The sequence below is a fragment of the Leucoraja erinacea genome, chromosome 26 (genome assembly GCF_028641065.1).
Source record: "Leucoraja erinacea ecotype New England chromosome 26, Leri_hhj_1, whole genome shotgun sequence".
Lineage (NCBI taxonomy): Eukaryota > Metazoa > Chordata > Chondrichthyes > Rajiformes > Rajidae > Leucoraja > Leucoraja erinaceus.
The window spans coordinates 14,778,145-14,801,579 of NC_073402.1; the positions used below are offsets into that span (position 1 = coordinate 14,778,145).

Sequence of the window (23,435 nt, forward strand, 5' to 3'; positions counted from 1 at the left end):
AACAGGGAACCAGCAGTGGCACTAGCAGCAGAGCTGCTGTTATATCACTCAGATGACCTGGGCTTGATCCTGACCTCAGGTTCAATCTGGATGGAGTTTGCACATTCTCCCTGTAACCGTGCAAGTTTTCCCCAGTGTTCTGGTTTCGTTTCACATCACAAAGACGTGGGTTGGTAGGTTAATTAGCTGCTGGTAGGTTAAGTTGCTCCTGTAAATCGCCCTTCATGTGTAGGTGAGTGGTACAGTCTGGTGATGTTGATGGGATTATTGGGAGAACAAAATGAAATTATTGTAGGATTAATGTAAATAGGTGTCCATATGATCATAATTGTCAACTAATATGTTTATGTGAAGTGCTTTTTGCTACTCAAATCTCCCGTCTCCATAGTCTCTACCTCACTAGTCCATTATGGGGTCTATTATTGAAGACCTTATGAAAGTGTGGATACATTACATTTCCTATGTGATCATTGTGTAAATCTGTTAATTCTGTCTGGAGTACCTCCTCATACTGTGGGTAGGATATTTCCTGAAATAGACACAAAATGCTGGTCATTATTAATTCAAAGTGAAACTGGCTAAATATCAAGTAAAACTAAACAATTGATTAAAAAAATATTGGTGTTCATAAGATTGTTCCTTTTCGATCAGAAATGCATAAAAGGACAATAGAGGGAGATCATTTTAAGAGTGAAGGAAAGAAAACGTTCACATTGTCACAGATCCCTGGCCTTGATGGTCCTAATGTGCTTTCATTGAATATCAGAAATGGAGTCCACCACAGAATATTGTGATGAGGGGAAATAAATCATCTTTGTGCAGAGGTTAAGTAGGCTGGGTCTCTATTCCTTGGGGCGCAGGAGGATGAGGGTGGTCTTACAGAGGTGTATAAGATCATGAGAGGAATAGATCGGGTAGATGCATATAATCTCTTGCCATGAGTGGGGGAATCGAGGACCAGAGGATATAGGTTCAAGGTTAAGGGGAAAGGATTTAATAGGAATCTGAGGGGTAACTTTTTCCACACAAAGGGTGGTGGGTGTTTGGAACATGCTGCTAGAGGAGGTAGTTGAGGCTGGGACTATCCCAACATTTATGAAACAGACAGGTCAATGAATAGGATAAGCTTGGAGGAATGTGGACCAAACGCAGGCAGGTGGGACTAGTGAAGCTGGGACATGTTGACCGGTGTGGGCAATTTAATTGTGCCTTGCGATCGTAGCACCTGTTTTACAGTCCAATCCAATTCTGTGCCTGCACTTTCCTTCTATGTTGTGACCAGAAGCCATGGTCTTCTCTTCCAAGACCTTTCCCATCGACACATTGATCATCTGCCTTTAAGTTTTGATCTCATTTGGAAGCCGTCTCAGGATGGGGTGTGACTTTCTAAGGAATCTGACTCGCATCAGAATTTGTGAGACCGTCCTAGAACTTGTGAGACCTAGTCCAATCTGAGAGAGAAATGGCTCCAAAACCAAGTTCACAGATCTTGGCATTCATAAACTTTGAAAAAGACAATGGAAAAGTCATAAAATATTATACCCTCTGCTTAAAAAGGTTCAACAATTAGAATCTATTTAAAACTATAAATCCTAAAATCACTGGGAACTTATCATTAAATCAATTTAAATCAATTTAAGCAAAGAAAAATAATGATATTTACTTTACATGTCCATTTTCTGCAGTCGCTGGGAAATCTGCAGAGGTTTACCTTTCTTCACGGGACTCCATGAAGGGTATCACAGTGGAGCACCATTGTCTCCATACCAAGAAACCAGTGAGCTGAAGGTCAGGACTTTCACCTTTGCTCAAGAGTCCAAGACTTCCACCCAATTATGTGGAAAAAGCCTGACAGTTGTTTTTGTTGTTTAAGTGGAAAGGTCTTGGTCATTATGCCTTGAATAAGGAACGCATCCATGTGTGGGCACTGAGATGAATGAAGGGAAAAGTCTTGCAAGTGAAAACCATTAAACTAGCCCTTTGTTCTGTGCCCTTTTCCACAGATTAATTTGAAGGGCAAAGCTCTCATATCTTTTCCAGCCTTAACCAGTGCTGTTTGCTAACTGGCAGCACAGCAGATTCATACCGACAGCTGAAGGAGTCTGACTCTTTGTCGTGCAACTGTTCCTGTTGCCCAAAGTATAGATTGGAATTCAGTTAGCAGCCTACCTTTACAGGCAAGTGCAATTTTACGTCAACAAGTAACACTGATCGAGGGGTCTGCTTTTCAGCATATTTCATGGAAAAAATATACAGAAGCAGCGATGCCCGTGACGGTTTACTTTTTTAAATTACATTTGACTTTGAAGTTCCAAGGCAGGGATGATCTACATTGATTATTTCTGAATGTAAATCTTTAGAATCTATTTCATTTAACTGCTGTGACTTTTATCAATGGCACGAACCTAAGGCACAAATATGCTTTAGGAACGGGTGCAGCTGAATGAATCTAACAGAGAGAACATATGTACAACATGTATGTACATATGCGGTATGTACAACATGGCTTCTGTAGAAATGGAAACTCCATGTTCTATTGAGCTTGATAATATGGACTTACTTAGAAGAGCTACTTTTTTTTCTTGCAATGGTCCATGAATGCAGGTCAGGTATAAACAATGACAAATACTGTTATAATAACCATTTATTAATCAACTTTATTTAGGACTCAAGGGAAAAAAACATGACATAAAATACATTGCATATAAAAACATTATAAAATACATATAAAATCTTAGTATATCACTTATAAAAGCATCATACTTTATATATTTAAAAAAATACAATACATGAATTAAAATCCAGATTAAAAAGAATGATCAATGTCCTTCAACGATACCAGTGTCTCCACAACTGGAATTCGTAGCACGGAGTGCTATACCTTATGTTTTGACAAGGCCACAATAATAATAATTTTATGAGTCATTTATCCTGCAAATTAATTAATACATATGATTTCATAGGATAGCTTCTGAAGTACTGACTCCTGAATCCACAAACATGTTATTAGCACTACACCATCTAGGATTCTAGGTATTGATTTGGGATTATTAAACTAAATCAAAACCAAAGTTCCTAACGGAAAAATAAAGTTCATTGTATTGTATTGTATTTGTATCTTCACTTCAAGAGCATTGCAATGATCAGATTTGGAATAACGCGGAGTAACGCTCGCACATAGACATATTGCCGGGCTGCAGTACATATTTTATGCACCTGCATACCATAATCTATTGATGCAGCCAGTGTGAGCTCCACTCTTGTACCATAGACTAAGGAATTAATGATGGGAATTAGAGAAAGGGCAAGGTTTCTAAATTATTATTTGAAATTGGTCTTCATGGTAGTAGGCACTGAAAATATTCCAATAGAATTAGATACTAGTGGATGGCGGCAGGACTGACATTGCAGCAGCCTCTGCAGTCCGTCTGTCTTTTTTTTTTGTCCCGTTGAGTGTAGTTTGTAGTGGGTTTTTTAATTGTTTTTAACTGTGTATGTGTGGGGGGCGGGGGAAACTTTTAAATCTCTTCCCTGTACAGGGGACCCAACCTTTTCCCTGTCGGGTCTCCGTTGTCGTTGGGGCCTAGCACCGTGGAGCGGCCTCCAACCGGAACGACCTGGGGGGCGCCGGTCGCGGAGCCTGCTGACCTACCATCGTGGAGCTGGCTGGCTTCGGAGCGTGGAGAGCTGTGGTGGCGCACGGTTGTGACCCGACTTTGGAGCTTCGGAGGCTCTAGCCGCAGGCCCGGTGTGCGGTGACATCGGGAGCTCGCGGGTCCCTGGTAGGAGCCCACTTTTCGGAGCGCCTGCAATGGCAACTTTTCCCGTCCGAATTGCGGGGTTGAACATGACCTGGAGTGGGGCCTTACTTCGCCCAGCGTCGCTTTAACGGCCACGGGACTTGCTAGCGCCCACCGGGAGCTCCAATATCAAGACCTAGAGCGCGGCCTTGCATCGCGTGGAACGGCCTTAATGGCCACGGGACTTACCATCGCCCGCCAGGGGCTTTGACATCGGGAGAAGAATGGAGAGCAGGAGAGAGACAAGACTTTGCCTTCCATCACAGTGAGGAGGAGATTCACTGTGATGGATGTTTGTGTAAATTGTGTTGGTGTGTGTCTTGGTTATTTTCTTATTGTGACTGTAGAAACCAAATTTTGTTTGAACTTCATTTGAGGTTCAATTGACAATAAACGAGCATTGTATTGTATACTCAAGAGTCTCTTTCAAAATTTCAAAAATCTCTATAACTAGAACAAAAAGTACTTGGTAGATTAACATGGCTAAAGCCTGACAAACCCTTGGACCCGCTGAGTTGCTCCAGCAATTTGTGTCTATTTTTACCAATAAATATACTTTATTTGAATTTTCAGAAAGCATTTGAGTGCACCAAGTTGCACAAAGTAGCTATTAGAAGAGAAAGTTAACTATGTTGAATCTTGGGAATCTTGACTTTCTTCCATGAAGAAAGATTGAGCCTTTACTCATTTGAGTTTTGAAAATTGAATGTTGACCATTTAAACATTTAAGATTCTGTGAGTAATTGGCGTGGATGGATGCTGAGAGATTGTTTCTTCGAGTGGACTTACTTGGAACTATGCAGTATCGTTTCAGAATAAGTGGTCATCAATTTCCACCAGAAATTAGGAGAAATATCTTATCTCAGTGAGACATCAATCTTTGGAATTCTTTGCCCCAGAAAGTTGTGGAGGTGACGTCATGCAAAATATATTGTATCCTACACACTAGGGACAATTTACAGAAGCGGGAGAATGTACAAGGGATTAAAAGACAATTAAATGATCAGGGAGTCAAGAGGTAATAAGAGAGAGCAGAAAAGTGGCATCAATGCTTAGAAATAATAATACTGAATACTAGAGCAAACAAGGGCATTATTGGCCTCTTCTGTTGGATTATTCCTGGTGCTCTTATACTCTTGTGTAAATTAGCTATTTTCAGACTGGCAGTCATTAGCTAATTGGTGGCAGAGGGATGAGTGCTAGACCTGGATGATGGGAAGGAGTATACTGTGGTCAAATCTGCTAATGATGCAAAGGCAGGCAGGTTAGCAAGTTGTGAGGAAGACACAAAAAGCCTACAAGGGATGTTAATAAATTAAGTCAGTATGCAAGATGTTGGTAGACGATGTGCAGTACAGGATAATCAGAGATTATCCAATTGATAGAGTGGATGCCAAAAGGTTGTTTCTCCAGTTAATATATCTAAAACTAGGGGGCATTGTATCAGAGTGAGAATTGGCCATTTAAGATGGAGATGAGGGGGAACTTCCTCATTGAATCTTTGAAATTCTGTTCTCAGATGTGAAGATAATGTATTTAGGAAAGAGATTGACTGACATTTAAACCACAAGAGAGGTAAGGGATATGGGAAGAGAGTAGAAAAATGGTGGTGAGGCCAAAATTAGATCAGTCCTGATCTTAGTGGGTGATGGAGAGGACTTTGGGGCTAACTGGCCTACTTCTGTTTTGTATGTGTTTAGTTTATTGTCATGTGTACCGAGTGAAATACGTTTGTTCCAGTCAGTGGAAAGACAATACATGATTACAATCGAGCCATCTACAGTGTGCAGATACATGATAAAGGGAATAATTATGAAAAATGTTTAGTGCAAGATAAAGTCCAGTAAAGTCCAATCAAAGATAGTCCAACGGTATCTAATGAGGTAGATAGTAGCTCAGGACAGTTCGCTGGTTGTTGGTAGGATGGTTCAGTTGCCTGGACAGATTGGAAGAAACTGTCCCTGAATCTGAAGGTGTGGGTTTTTTTAATTTTATACCTTTTACCCAATTGGAGAGAGAAGTGGGAATGGCCTGTGTGTGTGTGACTGGTCCTTGATCATGCTGCTGGCCTTGCCGAGGCAGCATGAGGTGTACATGGAGTCAATGGAAGGGAGGTTGGTTTGTGTTATCCTTAAGGGGCTGTTCCACTGTGACGACCTAATTAGCGAGTTTAGGAAGGTTTGAAAAAATGTCATGTTGAAAACCTCCTTCGACTATGTAGAAGACTTCCTTCGACTATGTTGAAGACCAGCTTCGACTAGTTTCGGGAAAATTGGACAGAATAGTGGAGAGTGAAGACGACCTCCTTCGAACGCCTTCGACCTCCCTTTGACTATGTTTAAGACTATCTATGACTACCTTTGATTACCTTCAATTATCCTCAATAACATGCCGATCTACTACGACCTACTTCGACTAAACCTACGAGTAAAAAAAAATATTGATTTTTTTCCATGGCGACCTTTTTTTACTCGCGGGCGTTTTTCAGCATGTTGGAAAATACGCCACGCCCTAGCTGAAAACCTCGACTACGCGGGGACTACTCTCGAGCATGAAGGAGAGTTACAAAGACCTCCTAGGACCTCGTGTCGACCATGCTGCGAGTATGAGTTGAGGGCAAACTCTTCTAAACTCGCCAATTAGGTCACCGCAGTGGGACAGGCCCTTTATGCTCAAATGTAAGATTAAAGTTGAATTAGTGCTGAGTACCAGTGAATTGAAACCTTAGATTCTGGACCAAAGAGAGCTGCAGAGCAGCACGCAGGCTTCAGGTTCACTGGTCCAACTTTACATTCTAACAGTGACAACTGATCCAAAGTATTTGACTGGGAAATAATTTGGGATGTCCTGAAGTTGAGGAAAAAACTTGAATTATATTTTCCTTTCCCAAGCTGAGTACAAGTATCTCACGAGTGTTGTGGTATTGCAGTATCGCTAACACACTGGATTGACCATAATATACCAAGGGTCGTTTAAAAATTCACTGCAACTTGTAGCAATGTTACCAAATTTTTAGATTTAAAAAATCAAGTCTTCAATTTATCCCATCAGATAAAGCATAAAAAGAAGTTTAATTTGACACCTAATTCACTTTCATATCTTCAGTATTAAAAACGTTATGGCCATTTTCATACTCGGCAATTGGCATCTTGTTCCCTATTGCTTTTTCATTGACTTAACACAAAAGCTGTGATCAAGAACATTTAAAAGCCGATAACTTTCTTAAAAATTAAGAGAACTGAAAGACATTTTCAGTTATTGTAGATTGAAGCATTCTGAAACAAATATGAAACAATCTTACTTAGATGACTTGAAATTAAAGCATATAATTAGTTAGTTACCTAACTGTAGCTAATTACAAAATTCAATTACTAGATCTATCTATCCATTTCTTAAGAATAGATTAACATTTTTAAATAGCCTAAGTGTCCAAATAACATTCACACAAGAATTCAGAATATAACAATTTTTAAATCTCATTATCATGGCCAAATGGAAGGATTTTCATGTTTAATACCTGTAAATTAATGGCCATTTAAATCAGCTTGCGAGTGGGATTTTCTGGAACGGGACCATTTGGAACGTTCAGATGCGGTGAATTTATACTCCCATATCGGCAGCAAATACACTGCCGGTTCTTCGGGGGAAAAAAATCACCGTTTCACAACTTAAAATGTGAATTAAATACATCTTAAGAAACACTTTTATACATAAAAATAAACTACTTTATTTAATAAAATCCGTCCCAGTTGTTGGCATTGACGGCTTCAGAAGTTGATTTTAAAATCATTCCAGCGATTAACTTGTCAGGTGAATTTTAAAAAAAAACACAGAATGGCCGTAGGAACGATTCTTTAGCAACATCTTGCACTACAACAAATATAATTCAGGACCAGGTCGGGAAAAAATCCCGTTTAATTCTGTGGCAGAATTGCAGCGCCGCTGAAGGTAGGTTTTGTAACATACCTCCAACTTGGCATTTTAGTGTACTGCATGGTTTTGTTAGAATGTGTATAAAATCGTTCCATTCAGTCGGGGAAATGCAATCTGGCAGCTGAGTGTAATATGTTAATTTAAGTGTTTCGCTTTGAGATACAGCGCGGAAACATGCCCTTCGTCCCACCAAGTCCGTATCGACCAGCAATCCCTGTACACTAACACTACCCTACGCACATTAGGGACAATTTTTACATTTATACCAAGCCAAACCTGTACGTCTTGGGAATATGGGGAGGAAGCCCACGCAGGTCACAGGAAGAAACTCTACCGCTGCGCCTCAGCCGCCTCTACCGCATATCATTGTTGTATCGCATGTATGGAGCTACCAACCAGGACTGGATTTCCAGGCAGATGTCTCTGTATTGGGCTGGTGGAGTGAATGGCAACCTACCTTCTACAGTACCCTCGGATCACGCCTGCAGTGTCACTACTCCCAGATAACTTTGAAACTCCTTGTGCTATAGCTTCCAAATGAGCACACCACATCGGCTGTGATAATTGTTCCAGAAAGCATACAGCCTGCAGCTTATTTCTAGCAGATAACACTAACTCTCCTTGTCTTTGTTTGCTGTCCTTGGGCACAAGCTCAGAATAAACGAGCTTTAAAGCTTATCAGGTAGATCCTGCAAAAAATAACTTGAGCAAATAAATAAATCCCAGTGCTTATGGTAACTTTTCTGAGTGATTTTGGCTTTGTATGGGATGGACCCGACAAATAGGATAGATGTGGAAATAAATATTTTGGATAATTTTTTTGGAGATACAGCATGGAAACAGGCCCTTCAGCCCACTGAGTCCACACCGACCATTTACAGAAGCCAATTAACCTACAAACCTGCATGACTTTGGAATGTGGGATGAAATCAGAGCACCCAGAGAAAACTCACGTGGTACAGGGAGAACGTACAAACTCCACATAGATTGCAACCAAGACTTACCTCATATGAACTATAGAAATTAGTCATGAAACTGATATGGCATTAAATCCAGATTTCATATCAGACAGGCATGCGAATATTATATTTCACTTAATACAATACTATTTTTGTTAGAAAAGCTGCAGACGATAATGTTTTCATTCATCCTATATATATATATTTCCTAATGATCCAGTCTGTCTTTCCCAACCTCTCTAGAAGGCATTCTTCTCGGGTTTAGTCACATAATTATTAATCTTCCAGAATCTTGCCTGTAATTCTTAATGTGTATACATTGACAAAATACATTGACAGTATATCTATATTTGAATGTGCAAATAGGATGTGAAGATATTAATCTACCAACAGTACCAATGGTAGATATGGTGTTCAAGAAGGCTTTTGGCACATCATCAGTCAGAGTACTGAGTATAGACAGTGTTTAAGAGGGAACTGCAGATCCCTCTTACTGGGCAAAAAGGATGTGAAACAGATATTAATCTACTGCAACAGTACCAATGGTAGTCCTATGCTGTGTTCAAGAAGGCTTTTGGCACATCATCAGTCAGAGTACTGAGTATAGACGTTGGGAGGTCATGTTGTGTAAGACGTTGGTGAGGCCATATTTAGAGTATTGTGTTCAGTTTTTTGGTCACACTGCTGTCGGAAAGATGGTGTCCAGCTGGGAAGGGTGCAGAGAAGATTTACTACGAGGATGTTACCAGGAATTGAGGGCCTGAGCTACAGGGAGAGGTTAGGCAGGCTTGGACTTTATTTCTTGGAGTGCAGGAGGTTGAGGGGTGATCTACAAGATCATGAGAGGATTAGATCAGGTAAATGCAGTCTTTTACCCAGAGTAGGGGAATCGAGAACAAGAAGACATAGGTTTAAGGTGAGGAGGGAAAGATTTAATAGGAACCTCAAGGGCAATTTTTTTACACAAAGGGTAGTGGGTGTATGGAACGAGCTGCTGGAGGAGGTAGTTGAGGCAGGTAATATCATAACGTTTAAGAGACATTTGGACTGGTACATGGATAGGATAGGTTAATAAGGATCTGGGCCAAGCTGGGCAGGCGGGACTAATGTAGATCGGGCATGTTGGTTGGCATGGACAAGTTGGGCTGAAGGGTCTTCAATGCTGTATGACTCTACGATTCTAGCATGGGTATTCAATTAATGACTAGACGTCCTTCCTCATATTATATGTAAAAATAGCTTAATTAGCACCTGAATTAGTTGCCAGGAAAGATAATTCACTATGGATTTTATGCTAGTTGTATGGCACTGCATTTACATGGGTTGATCATTTAATTTAGAAACTTGAATTAGAAACAGACTTCGAAGATCCTTCATTTACATTATTTTAAGAAGTTGTTTAATTCACTCTATTAACAGCTGCTCTGAGCAGATATTTTTGAGCTTGTTCAGTTAAGTTAATGGTGCTTCTGGGATGAGAAAGCTGGGGGAGTGGAAAGGCTGGGGGAAGAGATCATGATCATACTGATGCTGTTACAGTCAGCTACATATGCAGTGAATATGCAAGGAAAAGTACTTGAATTCTGAGGAGCAATTCTAGGAATCGTTCTACCGCAACCAGAGAGCTGTGTTGAACTACTGTCTACCTCTTTGGTGGCCCTCGGACTATCCTTGATTGGACTTTGCTGGCTTTACCTCGCACTAAACGTCATTCCCTTATCATGTGTCTGTACACTGTAAATGGATGGATTGTAATCATGTATTGTCTTTCTGACCGGTTAGCATGCGACAAAAGCTGTTCACTGCACCTCGGTACACGTGACAATAAACTAAACTTAACTGCATATTATTGTTGTGTAGGAATGAACTGCAGATGCTGGTTTAAATCGAAAATAGACACAAAATGCTGGAGTAACTCAGCGAGACAGGCAGCATCTCTGGAGTGAAGGAATGGGTGACGTTTCGGGTCGAGACCCTTCTTCAGTCTGAAGAAGGGTCTCGACCCGAAACGTCACCCATTCCTTTTCTCCAGAGATGCTGCCTATCTCGCTGAGTTCCTCCAGCATTTTGTGTCTATCTTCTGCATAATATTTTTTTCCAGCTCCCCTGCATAAGTTGAACATGACCAGAATACTCAGCAGGGCAGGCAGCATCGGCACAGGCAGTGATGGGAGAGACAAATTAACAGCTCAGTTTGATGACCTTCTATCAAAAGCAATAAAACTTAGAACCTGGCAGCCTTCATGCATGTACAGTGGGGAGGAAAGAAAAATGGGAAAATATTTATTGAGATGAAAGCCAGCTGAGATGAAATGAGAAAACGGATGATGAAAGGGGAAGTTGATGGAACAGGTAGGAGGACAGAAGAGAGCTCCACAGGGGTGTAATCATAGATTTTAGAATCATTACTGGCATCTGTTGTCCATTAAAATGAGAGCAATACTTGGAACCTGAAACTGCTGAATTCAGCGTGTGCTGGGTCCAGAGGGCTATAAAGTGGTGAAATAAAAACTGATGTTGTTCCTCAGGAGTCCATTGAGCAGTAGAACAGTGTGTGAGGCAAGGGACAGTGACCAGAGTGGGACACACTCGAAAAATCAAAATGTCAAGAGGCCATATGTTCAACTCCGCACTTGCAGATTGGGAAACAGGCATCCAATCTGTATCTGCTCTTCCCCAGAGTAGACATGATTGTAGTGTGAGCATTGAATACCACGCTGACTCCAAAAAAAACGTGCAAGTAACGTGCCGTTCCCTGTGGAACTCTAAACGGGGGGAAAGGGGAGCAGGCAGGAAGGTGTGCTTGATGCGGTGAGGTGAAAAGACAACAGTTACAGTTGCAGTTTTAACGGACTTCAATTTGCTTGCATTTGGAATGTTGTGTGCAGTTCTCGTCGCCCCATTCCAGGAAAGATGTGGAGGTTTTGGAGAGGGTGCAGAAGAGGTTTACCAGAAGGCTGCCTGGATTAGAGGGTACCAGCTATAAGGAGAGGTCTTCGATTATTTTCCTGGAGCTGAGTCTGATGGGCCGCCTGATAGAAGTGTATATAATTATGAGAGGCATAGATCAAGGAGATAGTCAGAACTTTTGTTCCCAGGTGGAAAAGTCAAAGAATGGAGAACGTAGATTTAAAGTGGCAGGGACAAAATTTTAAAGGGATATACGGGCCAAGTTTCTTACACAGATGGTGGTGGGTGCCTGGAACATACTGCCAGGAGTGGTGGAGGCAAATATGATAGTGACATTTCAGAGGCTTTTGGATAGGCGCATGGTTATGCAAGGAATGGAGGGATATGGATTAATGAAGTCAGAGGAGATGAGTTCAACTTGGCATCATGACATTGTGGACCGAAGGGCCAGTTCCTGCGCTAAACTGTTCTGTGTTCTATGTTCTAGAACCTTCTGAGTCAGAGGCAATGTCGCTGCCACGTGAACAAAGGCTCTCACAGAAGATATTTTGATTTAAAAAGTGGCCACTTTACTGAACCAAATGAGACAAGTGGTTGTACATTTATAATCCAATATTTTTGACATAAGTGGAGAGATCAGTGTTTGCACAACTTAAATTGAGCAATTATTTATAATAAATTAAAAAAGAGTAACTGTACTGTTATCGTCAATTCTGTAGTTACTTATGGTGAATTAAGTGCGCTGGTGATTGCAGGCAGGAGCTAGTGTTCAGTCAATGGTTTGTACCTCATTGCAGTGCGCTTCCCTTGTATATTTAATCACTTCCAACTAGTGTCGGATTACAGCTTGCTCTACTCAGCTGAAGCAGCATTATGTTAAGGTAATGAGAGAACGTCCTTGAAGAGATGGACACTAATGCTGCACCGATGCTGCATTCCAATGTGTAGAATGAGCCGCGGTGCTGAATGATGTTCGTCAGCTGAAGGATGTCGGGCATCCGCCGCTTCAGGAAAACCAATTAAAAAAAAGAAAGGAATTGTAGCGAGATAAATCCAAACTGAATTGCGGCAGAGACTGAGGCAGCCGTTACGCGAGGTGGGACGGCAGAGGAAGATTTCTGTCTGTTCACTCACCTTGGTGACCACAATGTTCTGCTTTAAATGAACGCTGATGGCAGAAAAGAGATAGTGGTAACAAACCCATTCTGGAAAGCAGAGGGGAACAGAAAGCAGGGTGGGGTGTGGGGGGGAGCGATGGAAACACCAGTTACTCCAGCATTTTGTGTCTATCTTCAGCATCTCTTGAGAACATACTGGTTGGGACCCTTCTTCAGACGGATTGTCCACATTGAATTACTATGAAGTACTATTCTTTGGAATTTGTGTGGATATAATAATTTCACATACCTTTTCATAGATATTTCGTACATACAGAAGTTTGAAAGTGCACACCACCAGACTCAGAAACAACTTCTTCCCCTCTGTTATTAGGCCTCTGAACAGTCCTTTCATAAGCTAGGGCACAGTCCAATTCTCGTCTACCTCATTGTCAACATTGAACTTTGTCCATGGAACTGAAGCGTTACAATGCTGAGAACTATACCCTGCAATCTATATCACTCTACCTATTGTGCTTGAGTTTGGCCCTTTTGTATTCATGTATAGTAATATCTGATTTGGTTAAAGCACCTAAAAAAAAGGCTTCTCACTGTGTCTCGGTCACGTGACAATAATAACCCAAAACCTAAATGTGTTTGACTCTTCCGCAGATAAGTTTTAAGAAAAGCTAATGACCTTGAATATCTACTCAGCTATTCATAATTTGCACACTATTTGTAACAACCTTGTTGAATGGTTACAACCTATTGAATTGTGTCAGCACCAAAAAGTTCAGAAATCTACAATGTACAGTAATATGCAATGCAGCTGCTTTTTAATTTTGGCGGTGAAACATTCAGAAAATGCATCTGTTTGTTGTTACTATGCTTGTTCTCCCCTTGATCGAGATTTTCGGTTTCCTCCCACACTCCACAAAGACGTACAGGTGTGTTGGTTAATTGGCTTGGTGTAAATGTTAATTGTCCCAAGCCTGTGTAATATAGTGTTAATGTGTGGGGATCGCTGGTCGGCACGGACTCGGTGGGCCGAAGGGCCCGTTTCTGCTCTGTTTCTCTAAATTCACTCACGGGTGACCCCAGTGTTCAATGCAAGATAAGTGTTTGCAAAACTTGGAACATTATTGTGTGTTCCTCGGCTAGTCTCGGGGAACATCCAGTTTGGGGGACATTGTGATCTGAAGGCAGAAAGTAGAAAATGCGAAATTGGAGCACGTAATGAGCCTGTCCCACGTAGGCGATTTGCTCGGCGACTGCCGGTGACTGTCGCAGTCATAGCAGGTTGCCGAAAACCCGGCGACTGGACCTCCCCTACGACAATGTCTACGTCAATGTCTACAACAACCTACCACCTTGTGCAGCAGGGTAATATTGGCAAGTTTCCAATCATCTGCGACCACTCCTGAATCACTATCACTATCACTGCCTCCACAATCTCTAAAGTTACCTCTGTCTGAACCTTAGGGTGCAGTCCATCTGGTCCAGATGACTTATCCACCTTCAGACCTTTCAGCTTCTCAAGCGCCTTCTCCACAGTAATCTGTTCTTCATGAGGGAGATTTTGCTCATTCATTGGTCTGGGATTAACTTTACTCACTGTTTTTTGCCCCGAGGATAATTATTTTGTTGAGCTACTTTTTTACCCTCTTCCCTTTCAATGAAGTGGCACTCTAGGCCATGTCAAACAGTAGCTAAGTCTCAAACACATGAGGCCTGAAGTCATAAATAGCCTTCCCCAATTCTGTTTGTATAAGTTCCATAAAGATTGAAGTCTGTGAATTCGCAGGTTCACAGGTAAGGTTCAAGAAACAGCGTTGTCAGGTTTCCTTGTGTGAAGCCCTGCTGTTTTATTCTATTGATCTATTGCAACTTCTCACAGCTACTGGCATTTAGTCTAGTCAATAGACAATCGACAATAGGTGCAGGAGTAGGCCATTCGGCCCTTCGAGCCAGCACCGCCATTCAATGCGATCATGGCTGATCATCCCCAATCAGTACCCCCGTTCCAGCCTTCACCCCATATCCCCTGACTCCGCTATTTATAAGAGCCCTATCTAGCTCTCTCTTGAAAGGATCCAGAGAACCTTCCTCCACCGCCCTCTGAGGCAGAGAATTCCACAGACTCACCACTCTCAATGAGAAAAAATGTTTCCTCGTCTACGTTCTAAATGGCTTACTCCTTATTCTTAAACAGTGGCCCCTGGTTCTGGACTCCACCAACATTGGGAACATATTTCCTGCCTCTAGCGTGTCCAAACCTTTAACAATCTTATATGTTTCAAGTCAATGGAAACTATGCCGCCAGCTCTTAAAGAGACATGCAATCAAACACCCAGCACTCCTCCAACTACAGACGCGCTGAAATGAGACAGAATGGGAGCTGGTGGAAGAGTGCACTCGACTTGCCAGAGGTGTCCTTGTGTAAGGGGACTATGGAGACCCTCCGGCCGTTAAGCGCTTCTCACAGGAAGTTGCTTTGTTCCCGACAGGATGCTACTTGGGAGAGCTTTCGGAGGGCAAGAGCCCCACTAATTTTGTGAAGATCCTCAAATTGGTTTCTCTAATATACATGCTAGGAAATTGCAACAATTAATGCCGTTTAGTTCCATGGGGAGTCCAAAACCAGCTGCAGTGTCTAGATAGCAAACGTCATGGTACATACTGTAAACAGGAAACTACAATCAAAAATCAAAAAGAAAGCAGTGAGAATCAAAGAGCCATTTTACTTCAAAACTTTGAACTGGTTTCTCTTCAGATAACACACTTGTCTTTCCCAGTAGAATTATAATCATTGTATAATGTGGTCTGATTATAAACTTGCTTAATGATACAAAATACTGTACTTTCCATTTTATTCTGTTTGTTCAGGGTATTAGCTGACTAGAATAGAAGGGTTTTCAAAGAGATCTATTGTTTGGCTAACTTGCAGTGCCTTGTCTTATCTTGCTCATTCAGTCTTTAAGGGATTAGAGATAGTCCTGCGGAATAAATCATTCTGCTTGTGGGAGAGTTTTCAGATACTTCCTGTGATAATGAATAATCTTCTTGGCCAATGCAGTTTCCTGTTCCTTGGTTTATCTTTGGAATTGTAAGGAGAATATCAATGAAGTCAGTCTGAAAGCAATGCAAGTTTGGACCACTTTTGGCATTGTACCTCTGAGTACAATATCCATTTTTCACTGCCTACAGATTAAAAGTATATCAGATTGTGGTAAAAATCATCTTTCCAGTAATTTTATCTGTGGAAGATATTAAATCGTACTCTTTGCTAAGATGAAAACCACCAAAGGATTATCCAACAACCAAAACATGAAAGAGGCTGAAAAATCTTAAGTAAATGCAGAATATGCTGGAAACACTCAGCAAGTCAGGCAGCATCTGTGGAGGGAGAAACAATGTGAACATTTCAGGTCGGACACTCTTCCGAAGAATAGATCACTGTTTCTCTTTTCACAGAAGCTGTTTTACCTTCTTAATGCAGCATTTTCTGTGGAAGGACTTTAGTTTTGAAGGAAACATCCATACGCATTTAATGTGCCGACGTTATCTTTTGAGGTTAAGAAAGAAGTGAGGTGAAGATCCGGACAAAAGAGAAGGTTTCTAGCTCTGGATAAAAATTGCACACCGTGTTCCTTAGTGGTTTTGTTCAGCCGGAGTAAGGATTGTGCCTTGTTGGTTTGACTTGGTATTGCTTGGGTTTAGCGACTGCAGAGGCAGAATGTCATATATGGTCTCAGAGACTCCAGCTTCAAGGCAGGCTTCATTCTGATTGAACTGTTACAGAGTGAAGGAAGGGCAGCATGGCTGCCTTACAGTGCCAGAGACCCTGGTTTGATCTTGACTATGGGTGTTGTCCGTACGGAGTTTGTACGTTCTCCACATAACCCGCACGGGTTTTCTCCAGGATCTCCAGTTTCCTCCCACACTCCAAAGACGTGCAGGTTTGTTGACTAACTGGCTTGGTAAATTTGTAATTTGCCTCTAGTGTGTGAAGGATTATGTTAGTGGGCGGGGATTGCAGGTCGACGCAGACTTAGTGGGTCAAGGGCCTGTTTTTGCGCTGTATCTCTAAACTAAATTAAATTAAACTAAACTATGTAGGCTGGTATTCTCTTCACTACCCCTCACAGTAAGGTTGGCTTGGTGGAATGCAACATAGTGGCTGTCTCGATACAGTCACCCTGCTGTACTCACATGTTGAGGCCTCACTCCAAGACAATTGTAAATACTAGGCAGAAACATGTATTTCAAAAGTGTGACATTTATACTGTAGATTTATGCTGTAAACTTTCAGAGTAAGTCTTGACCTGCTTATTTCAAAGGATTCCTTGGCCACATAAGAAATAAACCAGAATAATTGACCTTTTATTTATCTAATTGAAATTGAATATCAGCTTCAGCTCTGTATGGTGGGAACCAAATTATGTTCCTTTGATTCATCAGTGTGTGAGAAAACCAAATCAAATTAGAGACAGTTTATCTGACTGTTTACACTCACAGCTGCTATGCTCAAACAGTCAAATTAATCATCATTTTCACATGGCAATTGGTGATGCGTTAGGATTAGAGATATTCATGTTCATAAGTTATCGGAGCAGAATTAGGCCATTCGGCCTATCTAGTCTACTGCGCCATTCGATCTTGGCTGTCGTATGCTGAGAGAATGGAGCAGCTGGGCTTGAATACTCTGGAGTTTAGAAGGATGAGAGGTTATCTTATTGAAACATAAAAGATTATTAAGGGTTTGAACACGCTAGAGGCAGGAAAAATGTTCCTGTTGCGGGAGTCCAGAACCAGGGTCCACAGTTTAAGAATAAGGGGTAAGCCATTTAGAATGGTGATGATGAAAAACTTTTTCACACAGACAGTTGTGAGTCTGTGGAATTCTCTGCCTCTGAGGGCAGGGGAGGCCGGTTCTCTGGATACTTTAAAGAAAGAGCTAGATAGGGCTCTTAAAGATAGTGGCATCGGGGGATATGGGGAAAAGACAGGAATGAGGTACTGATTGGTGATGATCAGCCATGAACACATTGAATGATGGTGCTGGGTCGAAGGGCCGAATGGCCTACTCCTACACCTATTGTCTATTGTCTATCTATCTCTGCCTCTCAACCCCATTCCCCTGCCTTCTCCTCATAACCCGACACCCGTTCTGGTGCAATGGAAAATCATTACGATATTAAGGCGTTAAAGAAAATACTTTCCAAACATAAATATCAACAGTACGATACCTAATCAATATCTACAGTATATGTGGGAAAGTAGCCACAATAAACAATAAACAATTGGTAGACAATAAGAGGTATTGCTGAATGTTCCATATAACGTAAAGTGATGAAGAGTGCCGACCAGAAATGGCATCTATCCATGTTATCTGGAGATGCTGCCTGACCCGCTGATTTACTCCAGCACTTTGGGTCTTTTTTTTTGTAAACCAGCATCTGCAGTTCCTTGTTTCCAAAGTGTTTTTCACTCTTCGGTTAGAACACAACACAGGGTAGGTTTAGATGTATATGGGCCAAAACCAGGTAGGTGGGACGTGTTTTTAGATGGGGCATGTTGGTCGGTGAGGGTCAGTTGGGCCAAAGAGTCTGTTTCCAGGCTGTATGACTCTCTGACTGACAAAAAGGACCTTATAAATATGTTGTTATTTTGGGTGTGGCTTTCATCAAGTATCGGTACTCATTGTGTGTAGTTTTCCTTTTGATTAGTGTATGATGATATTCATATAAAGCTTAACAAAACTCTCTTTAGCTCCATGGGCTAACTTATGTTAGGCTGCTCTATATGTACAGTAAATATTTGTTTTCCTAAAGCATCAAGTTGGTTGGAAGTGATCCTTTTATTGACAGGACAAAGAGGATAATGTATTTATCATAACTATTGCAGAAGATATTTGGATCATAGCTTATTTATAACGCTTGATTTTCTGCCATTACATTGACAGAGGGAGAAGACAGGAAGAGGTTGCTCTCAATATTTCCACCGCTGCTGCTACTGTCCACATTTTCTGGGCTGCTTCATGGTATGTTGGAACTTTGCTGGTTTTTTATGTTCCAAGTTTTAAGCAATTCTAAGTTTCCATTCTGAAGATGAGTAACGCTATTGTGCGCATGTTTATTTCTGGCTGTGTGTGTGTGTGTTTTTTTTTCATGTGTGCATGAGTTGGTATATTGCTTTATTAATTAGACATAGCACTGAAATTCAAGAATCTGTAACAAACTGCAGGTTATTCACTTGGGACCGGTGCGGTATGATTAGCAACTCCACTGACTAACATAAAATCGCTCATGTGCTACATTAAGTCGGCAAAAGAGAAACATGGCAGCACATCTGTTCCAAGCTGGTATCCTGAAGATCAAACTATTTTGGAAAATAATATTTAGTAGGGGAAGTTTGTTGTTAATGTGTGACTGGCATGATATCTTAACTCGTTATCTTGGAAATTATGTCTGCTAAAGTCTATGCAAGAAACAGACAACAAAAGTTTAGCAATCACTATAAGATTTCATAGTTGGTTGACTGTAACAAAGATTCTGTGGATTTCTGGCATGCATTCAGTTTCTGCACTCATTGTAATCCTTCTTCAGATTCCTGTGAACTGCAGGTTAGATCTCCAGATACAGAGAAGCCTATTAACACTAGAAGATCATTCAACAATTCATTCACTCTACTTATGCAATGTTACAGCTATCGCAATTTACTCATTATTTCTCTGTACTTCAGGTTTGTGACCAAGGTTTTCAGACTATAGGATGCACCCTAATTGGCAGTGTGTTGCCCCCAAAAGAATGAGATGATACAATTTGCAGGATTTAAAAAAAAAGATAATTCTCTGTCAGAACGCAGGCATCAGACTCCACTCTGTTAAACCCCAGATATCAGTTGCAAGATCCTCTCCGTCCCTCCTTCCCAATGTGTTAACAGCCTGTAGCAATCGTGGCATGTAATAAAAAGGAACTGCGGATGCTGGCTTTTACCAAAGAGAGACACAAAATGCTGGAGCAACTCAGCGGGACAGGTAGCATCTCTGGAGAAAATAGATATGTGACTTCAGACTGAAGAAGGGTCCTGACCTGAAACGTCACCTGTCCATTTTCTCCAGAGATGCTGCCTGACCTGCTGAGTTACACCAGCACTTTATGTCTATTGGGCATGAGTGCAAGTGCAGAACCTATGTAAGATCTACTGGATTATGGCTGGAATAACCTTGGCTCTGACTTGCTGCTGTTAGAAGGATGGGACTGGAGAAAGAGTGAGGCAGTGGGGTAAGGAGTGTGCAGAAGGGTGAGAGGGGTAGGCGAGAGAAAGGGGAAGAATGGGCCACAAAAGTGATGGCATTTTTTCTTTGCCTCTCTTTGCCATCCCTGCTCATTTGACATGGACCCATCATGCAATATCTCAACCAAAACTAAAGCTTTGCATGTGTAACAAGCTGATTGAAAGCTATTTGGTTGCATAAGGCAAGTTGGAAAAAATGGGAATGCATACTGAAAATAATTTGATCTCTGGAGAGACTGAATCATTCCTTTCCTATTGTAGCTGTCTGTATAAACAGAATCGAACTATTGACTGTTGCAAAACTAACCAAGATTCACTTGACTTCTCTCAGAGGCAATTTGAAGAAATGTTTACCCAAAAAGGAAATGGTCTCAAAGATGAATAGGTTACCCAGACTCTGGAGCCAATGCAGTCACCATATGCCATCTTTCAAACGATGTTCAGAAAGAGAAGATTGAACTTCAGTGATGGTGCACTGGAGATCAGTTAAAACAAAAGGAGAACTTTTGGTTGGCAGTTTCTTTCAGAGTGTTCTTTCATAACTCTTCATTCTCTTCTTGCTTGGATTTTCTGAGATCTCAATGCAGAAAGCTGTTTGAGAATGAAAATCGTGCAATCTCAGAGAGAAGATTTTATAAATCTCCCCGCAAATTTTCAGAACACGAACAGTCGTCAAGTATAGCTTTGCATTTACATTTCTGGTTGGTGGATTTTGGGTGAAGTAAGGAACTAAAAAGACCTAATTCAAAAGTGGAGCTCAGAAATTTGCAAAGCACAATAGATCTCAATACTTAATCCATGTTAAGCTTGAAGGTCATCCCCACTGTACAGAGTGACTCACACTTTCATTTCTTTAAGGCCACATTTGGGAAAGTGCATTAATTAAGCTAGTCATGATCATTTGAAGTTAACGGCTGTAGTCAAGGAAAGATTAGCTTTGAAATTGTGTATCCTCAGCATTTGATATAACGTACCTGACCAGTTAGCATATTCTCCAATGCTAATGTAATACATTTCAGACGGATGATATTTTGAAATTTGCTGTTTTAAGATATACCATCAGACTGAAGACATACGGTATGCTCATTAAAATGACATTGGGTATGCAGTGGAACCATCTGAATGTGGACAGACTCGTTATAATTGGGGATGAATTGCAGGAACACATCTTGCCCCATCATATAATGGTAAGGGTATCTCTGTGTCCAGGGATAGAGTTTTGCAGCAAAGGGACTTTAGTGGCCAGTTTAGCCAGCAAGGCAGCTGCTGTACTATATCATCAAGGGGAAAGGAACTGAATGAACTGCATACCAGAAATCACTGGCATGCTATTTCATTATGTGTGTACACCACCTATTGCAGCAATATCAATTGAAAAAATACCCTCACTTTGTTGGCCTTTGCTTTTAGCAAGTCCAAAGCATCACCTGTTCTAACGGAAAAAAATATTTTTTAAAAGCAAGAGAAAGAAAATATTGACCGCAAACAATATTCAGTTTCTAATTTTAATGCCAAATTGGCAGAAAGCAGCTGCTGATAATATTGGAAGCTTAAAAGTTCAAATTGAATTGAATGTCCATGCAAATGTACATTGAGGGATTGTTCATTTTGTGTTTTTCTCTTGGTAAAACATCGCAAGATTATTATCAAATGCATTTTTCCTCCAGGCTATGCATAAAGTTGTTGGGACAAATGGCCAAACATTTTATTAGTGGTACGTTTAAATGGGGAAAAAAAACTGAGTTAGAGAGACGCAGGTGTTAAGAAAATAAATCTCAGCTGACAGTATGATCATTTGCAGAGGTACAAATTAACTGTAATTAGCTAACTGAGGTTGAGATGACCGTGGTTCTGGAGCCGAGGTGATGAGTTGAAGAGATAAACACAATAGAACCGCAGATGCTGGTTTACACACAAAAAAAGACAAAAGTAGACACAAAGTGCTGGAGTAGTCTGGTGAAGGGTCCCAACCCAAAACATTACCCACCCACGTTCTCCAGAGATACTGCCTGACCTGCTGAATTACTCCAGCACTTTGTGCCTTTGATTGATGGAATAGTTTTCACCATTTTGTCAATTAATTCCAGTCCAGTGAAGTGATTGTTGGCAGTGAGGTGCTGAATCACAGAGGAAAGTCCAGTGTAGGATTTTACCAATGATACAGTCTTAGATGGACATAGTTAAAGCACACTTCTGGTCACTACACTGTAGGAAGGATGTGGCGGCTTTTGTGTGGGTGCAGATATTCACCAGGATTTTGCCTGGATTAGAACGCATTAGCTACTGTAGAAGGAGAGATTGGACAAGCATGGATTGTTTTCTCTAAAATGTCCATGACTAAGAGGGCATCATCCTAACAAACAGGGTAAATCGTCAGTCTTTTCCCCCAGTGTGGAAATGTCAAATACTAAAGGGTATTTAGCTGTAAGGTAAAAGGGGAAAGCTTAAAGGAGATGTTTTGTAGTAGGTGGTAGGGATCTGCAATGCACTACCAGAGCAAGTGGTGGAAGCACTTATGATAGCGATGTTTATGGGGCATTTAGACAGACACATGAACAAATAGAGAACAGAGGGATGCAGACCATGTGCAGGCAGGGTCTTCATAGTGCTGCACCCTTCTTTGTTCCATAATGATTTTTTAATGACAATATGACCATTTTTATGATCAACATTATAAAGACTGATAAGATTACACTGCAACCATGGTAGATTTGAACTAATTTCTTTGTGAGGTTTGTCAAGGCAACTACTGAGTTGTTCAACTAATAATTTTGGCTTCACCACCACCTTTCTCTCAGAAAATTCAGTACACGCAGGTAAATCTCCTCCAAACTGTGCAGCTTTCACAACCTTTAAAAAAATGCAGTGTCCAAAACTGGTCATAATGCTCCAGCTGAATTCAGATGAGTGACTTGTAGCAATTTAACATGGCTTTCTTGCTATTGTAACCATCCCTTATTTGTGAAGATAAAGATCAGGTAAACTTGTTTAACAATCTTCCATCGACTTGCTCTGCCACTTTCAAAGATTTCCGTACATTTGGCTTTAACATCAATTAATCTGTCATTGGTAATGCTTTTGCGTACAGTCTTTTAGTTGATGTGGCTGTTGTATCAATCTAATGAACACTGAGAAAAAGCCTACATTATATTCAGCGTGAATAATGCAATTTATCAATTTCATTGATGTACAAGCTACAGTTATGACTAACATTCATAATAGCATTTCAATAAGCTAATTATTTAACTGAAGAAATCCCTTGTCAGATTCAGAGTGGGAACGGTACTGTCAAAAGTTTAAGAAGGAACTGCAGATGCTGGAAAAATCGAAGGTAGATAAAAATGCTGGAGAAACTCAGCGGGTGAGGCAGCATCAATGGAGCGAAGAAAAAGGTGACATTTTGGGTTGAAACCCTTCATCAGACACTCCTTTTCCTT

The 23,435-nt window shown here is 41.0% G+C and overlaps 1 protein-coding gene across 1 annotated transcript in view; it reads left to right on the forward strand.

Annotated features, from left to right (window-relative positions):
* The window catches only part of LOC129709671 (disks large-associated protein 2-like), a 562,214-nt gene that overhangs the window by 368,735 nt on the left and 170,044 nt on the right, over positions 1 to 23,435 (forward strand). The window contains exon 4 of the mRNA XM_055656173.1: positions 18,665 to 18,742. The gene's annotated coding sequence lies outside the window, so the exon portion shown is untranslated. The remainder of the gene's footprint in view (positions 1 to 18,664; positions 18,743 to 23,435) is intronic.